General features: G+C 52.7%; 1 long non-coding RNA gene across 1 annotated transcript in view; it reads right to left on the bottom strand.

Annotated features, from left to right (window-relative positions):
- Nucleotides 1-9,303, bottom strand: part of LOC125616015 — a 38,560-nt gene extending 29,257 nt beyond the window's left edge. Inside the window, exon 1 of the long non-coding RNA XR_007346608.1 lies at nucleotides 9,043-9,303. This is a non-coding gene — a long non-coding RNA (uncharacterized LOC125616015). The remainder of the gene's footprint in view (nucleotides 1-9,042) is intronic.
- Between the last annotated feature and the right edge of the window lie 161 nt (nucleotides 9,304-9,464).

The raw sequence follows: 9,464 nt of genomic DNA on the forward strand, positions 1-9,464 counted from the left end.
CGCGGCCAATAGGAGCCGGCGGCGGCGGTGATTTGCATGGCGCGCTGGCGAGTGACGTGGGGAGGGAGTAGATACACTGGGCGCGGGCGGCGGAGCGGGGAGAAGGAAAGGAAAGAGGGGGGAGCAAGGCAGGAAGGAGGGGGAAAGGAGGCCCGGGAGGGGGGGGTCACAGCCCCACTGCTTCCTGAGTGCGCGCGCCGCGGCGACGGCGAACCCCGATCTCGCCCCCCTTCCCTCTCCCCGCCCGCGCGCTCAGAATGATTAACGATTGGGCTTAAAAGCTAGGCGAAGAAAGAATCGTTGTGTGTGTGGTGCGGGGCGGGGGGTGGGGGGGGGGGATACAGCCCCGGGCCGTGTTTAAATGTGCTCACTTGAGACCCAGCTCCTCCTCTGTCCCCACCAGCCAAGTGGCGCCGGCGGGGAAGGAGAAAGTTGGGAGACCGAGGCCAAGACCTCGCCTAAGCTCATCCGAGTGCAGAAAAGGATGCGAGCAGGGGCGACCGTCCCGGGGGCACAAACTGAAAGCCCTCCCCACAAGTTCTCCTGCAAGGATCGGGCAGCTCAGTCGCCCCCACCCTCCGAATTCAATGCTTCTCCTAGGTTCGCTCGGAGTTGGCCAGTCCCGGCTCTCCCCGAAGGCCTTTACAGTCCAGGCCTCATAGTTCTGGCAACTGGGGGCGCATTTGTATGGCTCGTGGTTCACAGCTTCGTTTAGTATAGGGGACCGGGTTCCATTTTTCCAGTGAGCTTGGAGGTTATAGGCAGGTACTCATCCCATTTAACGTCCTTCTCTTCAGTCTCTTAGAAGGTCAGTAACCATAAGATATATCTGGAATCTGGTTACTCCAACAGTTGAAAAAGTTTGTTGATATCGCAAAAGTGATCTAGCCCACGCTGTTCTAGAGCGAGTCTCCCTGGAGCTGTTGGCTTGAGAATTGCCAAGCTGTTCGAATTGAATCAAAAGGTGGGGCCTGGTGACCCGTGGCCAGATACCATTTTCCTACATTAAGCAAAAGGAAGGCCCCCTGGCTCATGGAATGATTAAGGCATCCACCTGCGGTTGTAATTGTTAAACCTCAAAGTGTGTGTGATTCCGGGATGCACACGAGATTTCCAAACCCAGCCTCAAACTCTGTTGGCTCAGGCCGCTGAAGACTTTTTCCAAAGAATCCACTGAACTCTTTTCCTCCTCTTGCCATCCTCTGGGAATTGCAAGGCGTCTTCTACAGGCAACCTGAGATGAGGGTGCTTGAGGAGATGGATGTGGGTAAACTAGGGCTTTAGCCAAATGCCTCCAGACCCACCCTCCCATAACAGAAATACTCAAGATGTTGGTGATGATACTAGTAGTAATAAGGGTGTTTAGACATGTTGCACAGTGATCATGTGACACTTCTCTTTTTTAATATTAAAAAACCCCTCAGATTGTGAATTTCCTGACCTTATGGCTTGTTCAAGGTACAGGAATAATGCCTTCTTTCCTCTCAACTACTATGAGTATTACTGTAGTTTTTTTTTTTTTTTTTTTATTGTAGGGTTGCTACAGTATGCAGTGCAACAGCAAATTGATCTCTCTGCAGATTAAGCTGCTTTCATTTCAGGCCATTCAGCATTTAATCCTAAACTCATCAAATAATGTATAATTTTATTAGAAAGGAAACATCGTTTCATATTTTTTCACTAAATATCTGGCTTATAAACGTGGTTTTCAACTACCTTCTTATTTCAGCAATCAAGTTTGTTAAATCTTTTGATTTGTTTCACGCACTACCTACAAATATCAGTTACATTGTGAATGAACAAAAAAGGAACAGGAATATTGTTTAAGAATGCTTATAGACCCATTTTTCCTTTGATAATTTAGGAGGCGATGGGTGTGCAGTGAGATCCAGTGTGTTAGGAGAAGTCAGCAAGACTGAAATAAAGGAAATGGTTTACAAATTATAAACTGTATTATCCACTTAGCAATTGAAAGATTTCTTTCCTCTGCTTTTCAATTTAGATTTTAAACTAAATAGCCGAAGACCCCCTGAAAATGCTTTGTATGAATCAAGCTTGGCACATTATTTTCCATATCAATGGAGCAATTTATTTTATAAACACCCTGCACTCCAGTGTGCTTTGCAGGAATGCTTTATGCTTTGGGGAACTTGGATAGCTGACTTTGAAATGGTCTCATTTCTTTCTACCATAGCTCTGAAAATTGTTTCCAAATATGATGTTACCCTTGTTTTCTAGAGCATCTAAACAGGAGGTGAATGGTTTAGCGTTACTTGCGATCATGCTAGTGCTTATCATTCAGGGTGCTCTCCATAAGCTCTTTCAATGATGAGATAGTCCCAAGCCCAAGTGGGTGCATACCCTATGGGTGCCCACCTGCATAAGTATTAAACCACAGCTGCAGGTGTAACTTGTTGCCAAGTGATAGATGATTGGCAGTGGCAGCCTGTGCCAACTAGGCAGTGGCAGGGCACTGCATGCCAGACCTCCTAGTGCCTGGCATGAAAATTGAGGAACATCATGTTAACTCCTACCAGTGGTGGCTTTTGGGTTTTCTTGCTCCCACCCCTTCTCCCAAATGACTCTTCAAATGCTGAGAAAACAGTCCAAAACCAGTTTAGTCTGTCTCCTACCTCCACCAGATTAGCAGGAACCTCCTTCCAGCTGAAAACCTTCCCCAAAGCCAGATTCTTGAGGATTTGAAGACAGATTATACTACTTCCAAGCAACGTCAGAGAAAGTCCAGAACCCAAGGCAAAGGATTAGTTTCACTGTTGATCGACCAAATTTGCTCTTCTGGCAACTCATTCCACAGTGCTTCTGCTCAAAATGCCAAGAAAATGAACTTAGAAATGAGAATTAAGATATTTTTTATTTTAAAGTTCTTTTTAAAAATTTAACCTGTGGTTATAATCCTCAAAAATCAGACCCAATGTATCATGAGAAGAAATTATGTACATATATATGCATATTTATATGTGGCTATGCACACCTAAAACATGCACGTGTGTGCGCGCACTCGCGTGTGTGTTTCAGCAATCGCACAAGAGTCCTTACAAATAAATTGAGTTCTGGACTTAAATACCATTATCTCAAATTGCTATATGGAGTAATAAACATGTTTAGCTTTTGCTCCTCTTCACCCCTGTTGTGCTTATGAAAAATCTGGGCAGCAGAGAGGGTACCGGTGGACAAAATCCCCTGCCCCCTAGCAATCTTCACATGAAAGCAAGCTTTCAAGAATCTAGAGAAGGGTTTCTGTTTTCAGTATCAGCCACAAGCTCCAAGCTAGAGACGTGAGTGATGGACAGGCGGGGCGTTCGGGGGCACTCCACGGCCTGCAAAGACTGCCTGTTCTGGTGATACCCTCCAAGGAAACATGCCCAGACCATGACCACTCCAGGGGCTGCTGGGGCAGTTGAAGGATGGAGGCCACTGGAGGCGCCTCTCCGGATCTTGCAACCTTTGGGGCTCTGGTGTCGCCCCCAAAGAACTGAGACCACAGAGAGAGGCAACTAGCTGCCAGTTTTCAAGAGTTTTTGATAGAAAAGAGTAATCTGAAGGAGGAGGAGCAAAGCAAGAGCGGGAGAGAGCAAAAGAACAGTTCAAGTTGGAAGAAGCCTTTGAGGTCACCTGGCCAACTGGAGGCACAGACGGAGGGCGAGGGGGAGGAGATGGTGTGAGGGTGGGGGAGCCGCGGTGGGGCTGCAGGGGCCACCACGGCGGTGGCTCAAGGCAGGGTTTCCTTCCCCCAGCCTACCGGAGGCGGTGGAGGGGGGACGGGCAGACCGTTCGGATCCGGCCCCGAGGCCATGCGGCGCGTCTGCGCTGNCCATTAAGAGCAGCTACAAAGCATGCCTTTCCAGCTCTCAGCATAAAGCACAGTGTCTCCACCAAAACTGCAAAGAGCCTTGGAGAGAGGCTGCAGCAGCGTCTCTGGAAGAAGAGTGAAGTCCTTCCCCTCCAAGCCACCGACGTGTTCTTTCCAGCGATTAGCTGGGCGACCCTCACACTCGATGGAGAGCACAGCACTATGTGTGTGAGCATGCCTCCTAGCTCTCTGGTTGGAAGCATTCGGAGAATCTCTGGGAGCTTCGAGTAGGGGCTCACCCTGTGAGCAGTACTCACACATATAATTCAAATTTCACAGCTGACCTGCTCTGAAAACCTCAATCAGCTTCTAATTGAAGGGAAAACAAAATATTGCTTCCCTACAGCAGAGCTAACGATTTAATCATTATATCAGACATTATAGCTTTTAATTAGGCTAATGCTGATACTGTATGGAAAGAGATAATTCAACACAGTTCTTGATGAATTCTGTAATTGGGTTAACGGCGGAGCAGTCGGGGGAGAGACGTCAATATTCAAGCTGCGTCTGTAGCCACCAGGTTTATGAATGAAAGAGAAGACCAGGGTAGGGAAAGACTGGAACCCAAGGGGGCATCGCGCCCTCGCTCCCCAGAGCTGCGGGCGCTTGGGAGGGAAGTAGCGGGACAAACGAGCAACGCTGGAGGCCGCCCGGTGCCAGGCCGCCGCCGGGTGCCAGGCCGCCAGGGTCTCGCCGCCAACTGCAGGCTCTCCTGCCGCGGGGCCTCCCTGGCCATTCTCCCTTGTGAAACTTTCGAGAAGAATCTCAGGAGGCCACCAGCCTGGTGTACCTCAGCACCGGCTCTCTGCAAGGTGCCCACCTAGCCCAAACCAATCCCGGCAGAGAATTCGGGCCGCGCGCAACTCCGGCGTGCACTTCCATCGGATGACCCTGAAAGACCGTGAGCGCTGCCCAGCTCCCACCTCGCCTCGGGGGCACAGCGCCCCCAACCGAGAGCCGCTCTGGTGGTCCGGAGCGCGGGCTCCCGCGCGGTGGGTGTCGCAGGCACCCGGCGCCTGTGGGCACTACAGACGGCCAGCAAGTGCGCACGCCAGTTATTCAGGGGTCGGTGAGAAAGGACTGCCGCAGCGAGGGCGCGGCCTTTGCCCCTGGGCCCGGCCGCCTGGGCTGAGCTGCCGCTGGCCCTAGGGCTGCAGACGAAGATCAGCAATTGGACCGCTGGGAGGGCCGCTCCCCTTCCTTCACCTTGGCTAAAGTCCTGTGAAAGAACACCAGGTGAAAAAGCCGTGGAGACTCGCGCCCGAGCGAACTGTGCAAGGGGGTACGGGGACCTCTCTCCCACTTTCCTATCCCAGTGCCCGCAGGGCTCAGCCACACGGGCGGCTTCAGGGTCACACGGCGGTGGAGCCCGGCCCTCTGCTTCCGTCAAGCCCTCCTTCCGCGAGGTGCCGGGTACTCCAGGGTGGTGGAGGGCCTGGTCGCCTTCCCGCCCTCTTATGCCTCCCAGACTTCCAGGACCTGAAACAGGTGTGCTCAGACCCGTCAGAATCTGACCTGCGGTAGGAGACGGTGCGCTGGTCTTGCATGTTGAGGAGAAAATGTTGACGCCTCTAAATTTGGTTGGGCTTTTTAGAAAAGCCACCCAAGCCGCGCCTTCCACAGTTTTAACCCAGATGATTTTAGGGTGTGATTTTTATGCACTTTTTTATATTCCTACACCTTTCTTAGATTTTTTTTTCTTACTCTTTGATTCAACTACCTCAGCCCAATGTTCTCGTTCAAGATAAATATACTGTATTGTGATTCATCCCTGTCTTATCTTGTCAGTAATTATGGCAAAATTAAATGGGTCACTGCTAAAATTTCATTTACAGAAACCTCCATAATTAACAGTTTGAATACACCTTTTTACATTGTGCAGAAGTTGTAATTTTCTAATGCATGTTGTCTCTTACTGATAAAGCATGCTAGTGCTCAATGTGGCTATATAGGGAGACACAGCCCTCCTCCCGGCCAGAGGGTGTTGCGTTTCTCCCCTAAGACAGTGTAAAGAGTGAGCACAAAATCAAACTTTTCTGCATAGGGTTAGCTTCCTAATTATTTGCAAATTTAATTTGAGCATGTAAACATGCAAGAATAGAGGACATCTGATTAAGGTACACCCCTAAAACAAACTTTGAAAACCAAAATCCTTGGGGGAAGCAGTCAAGCCCCAGACCCCTGCTGCCTGGAGAGTGAAGGGGAAGGAGGGTTTCACTTCTCAGGCTGCAAGCGCATTCTGAGAGACCCAAAAGACCCGAGTGAGTCCGTGACCAAGGGTTGTGGCAAAAGGGAGCACTGTGATGGTGCCAACACAGTCCTGTCTCATTTTTCTCTCTCATATTCCAAGCTGGAAAGGCATCACTCACAAGAGGAGGAACTTCTGTGGAAAAAAAGTGAAGTGAATTCAGACGTGCTTCTCCTTACAGGCCATCCCTGCTACTGCAAATTACATTAGCCACCCAGGCTTCAATAAGAACACGACACAGTTTGGCAGTTAAAGCCCCGTCCACTCCAATCACGCCTTTCATCGAAGCAGCGCACATAGATCACGTCTTGTCCTTTAATACACGCTTTCAATGAGATTAAAACATCACTTTGACACAGTTTCAAGGCTTTTCAGTATGTGTGTTGCTTACTCAGGAAGCAGCAAAGGGCAACAGTGGATTCTCTGAAATCTCCTGGCTAACGGATGGGCTTTAGAGCCACACCACTGTCCTGCCACGAGGGAACAGAGGCCCCTTGGCCTGGTCTTAATGTCTTAATCTTACCACCATCCTGCTTCTGAAGATCAGGTTTTCCTCAGGTTGGGTGAATGTCTGTCAGTTACTTGGGTGCAGGAACCTAGGGGCAACCTTGGATAAGAGGGCTGAAAAAGGATCAAGGCCCAGATGCCCTCTCAGGTCACTCAATCTTTGGGGGTAAGTGGACAATGTAGATGAGGTAGAGAGAGGTTTGGCAGATCAGAGAGAGAAAGCATTGTTTTAGATAGCTGTTGAACCCTAAATCTTAAATTAGGGACAGTGAGGGGGAAAATGGAAGTTTTCTACAGAATTGGCTAAAGGGAGTGGTACCTCTCTGTGCTTCAGAAGTGCCCATCTCCACTGGACATCATCTCTCTCTTCAGGCACCTGGGACTCTGCACCAGCAAAGTGGTCAAAGATCCCCTAGGCACAGAGGGGAGTCTGGCTTTAGCAGAAACTGTCTCCGGTGTAGTTCAGCTGTCTAAAATTGCGCTCAGTGCTCACTAGAGTAAGGCACACTGGTCTTAAAGAGAGGCTGGCTACCAGTGGTCTTCAGGTGGAGGGTTCACCTGCCACCTGGAGCCTCCTCCCTCGGACCAGGGAAGACCTAGAACCCAGCTCAGGCCCCTCCTTGTCCAGAGGGAAGCCTGGCCAAGCATGGCCAGATGCCTAGGGTGCCCAGTGCCTGGGAGAGACCCCTTCCCTTCCCTTCCTCCAGTCCCACCCTCCAAGCCCACTCAGGTATTTGGCTGGATTACTAGCACTTGGCCACCTGGAGCCTTTCTCCTGCTCCTCACCAGGCCGTGGAGTTCCCTGGGCATGGGGAGCCACCCGGCCTGCATTGCCCCATCCAGGAGAGATGCTACCCGGGTCAGAAACCAAGGCTGTGGGGTGATGCACAGGGCATCGCTTTTCTTCCATGTGGAGCCCAGCCTTGACCGCTGTCCACAACCAAAGCCGGGCTCCGGGGCCTCTGCTGCCTCTGCTGCCAGCGTTACCCATCCGCCAGACTGGAGGAGGGAGTCAGGACTTGGGGTAAAAAGACTGTAGTCCTGGGGAGGACTCTCTGTTACAATGCCAGAGTAAGGGAAAAGCCTTCTTCCCGGGCTCCTGTGGCTGCCCGACGCTGGGGTGGCAGGAGCTTCGAAGGTCCTCTGTACCAACTCAGGATAGCTCCTCTCCATCCCCGCCTTTCACAAAAGAGCTAACAGCTCGCCGGCCCCAGGGCGCCGAAGGAAATCAATGTCACAAAGCGGGTTTTAATGGGTTAATTGACTGGAGGCCACTATCGCATTCAAACACCTGTTTCCTGCCAGGGGACTACGCCAGCCGGGTCCCTGCCCAGGTCGACGCTGGCGGACCAGCCCCACCCTGCTCCTCACTCCAGGCCACGCCGAAAATCCATTTCACGTCTGAAACTTCCTGACCTTTCATTTCCATCGGCTGCTTCAATCCCGGAAAAGAGAGGGCAGAGGCCGGCAGCCTGCGGGCGCAGGCGGGGGACACAGAGGAGGCTCGCGTCGCGGTGCAACGGGAAGCCGAGCGGGTGCGATTTCGCTGGAGGAGGGAGGACGCACCAAAGGGGACTGGGCGACCTGGTGGATGTTACCCCCACCTAGGGCGACCTGTATGCAGGCGGGGCTTTTGGGGTGTTCGGGACCCCACTTTTGGGCTCCCTGCTCTAGCCCACAGGACCAAGCATCCGCCGCACCGCGCGGCTCCTGGCCGGGCACGGGGTTCGAAGGCACTCGGTGCATGTCAAGGGCTCACGGCTCATTGATTTTTTTTTTCCCCTGGTAGCAGAGTTAATACAGTCAAGTCTGTCGGTCAGTCAAAGTTAAATTGATTCTTTGCCCAAAACACCTCTCACGAAATGGCACACGTTTCGACATGTTAATTTTTAAAACGCAATTTCAGCTCCTGGCTTTAGTTCTCGGCGCTGCTTGGCGTGCGTGGCGACGAGCCGCAAGCCGGAGGCGCCCCGGGCAGGTGCAGGGGGTGGCGGCGGGAGCCGCGAGCCCGCCGCCGCGGGGCGGGGCGGGGGCGCGGACTGGGGTGCACCTGGAGCGGCCTCCAAAGCGAAACTCTCCCCAGTTCCACTGGATCGACCTCTCTCCCCCCTCCCGGAAGCAGGCGACCCAGAGAGAAACAGCTTCGGTCATTGGGGCTGTGGCCAATCCAAAAATCGGAGGATCGGGGGGAGGAGTGAACACTGATAAGAAAATGACAAATGTACCCGGGAGTCCGCTCTTGGTGGTCACCACATCGCCCACCCGTATTCTATCAAGAACAGAAAGCTGCAGCGACTCCCCATACTCCCTTACGAAAAGTCGCCGTAGAGACGCGCGCCCCCTCCCAGAGCCTCTCCCGCCGCGATCCCCAGCCCCAGGTGGGGGAAGCCCCCGCGCAAGTTCGAGACACACTTACAGTTAGTTCCTCCTCCAGCTCCAGCGGGTCCCCGGAGCCGGTCCGCGCGCCCCCAGCGCTCGGCGCGAGGGCACCTCCCGGAGCCCTGACTCGCTCCCCGCAGGGGTCCTGCCCGCTCGGTAAGCCGAGCGCGCTGCTGCCCGCGGACCCCGGCCCGGCCCGGCTCCCGGCGGCGCCAGCACCGAGCGGCGGCGCCCGCGCCACGAGCACGCACACTCACACGCGCACTCACACGCGCACCCCCGCTCGCACACTCGCTCGCACACGCTCCTCTCTTCTCGCCTGGCGCACACTCTCCCAGACACACATACTGCAGGCGAGAGAGACAAGAAAATGAAATTTATTATTGATAGAAAAGACTTTAAAGACAATTTCAAGTTATTGTTTCTCTCTGGAAAAAGGGGGATCCCTCTACATAATGA

This window comes from Marmota marmota, unplaced genomic scaffold, assembly GCF_001458135.2.
Source record: "Marmota marmota marmota unplaced genomic scaffold, marMar, whole genome shotgun sequence".
Lineage (NCBI taxonomy): Eukaryota > Metazoa > Chordata > Mammalia > Rodentia > Sciuridae > Marmota > Marmota marmota.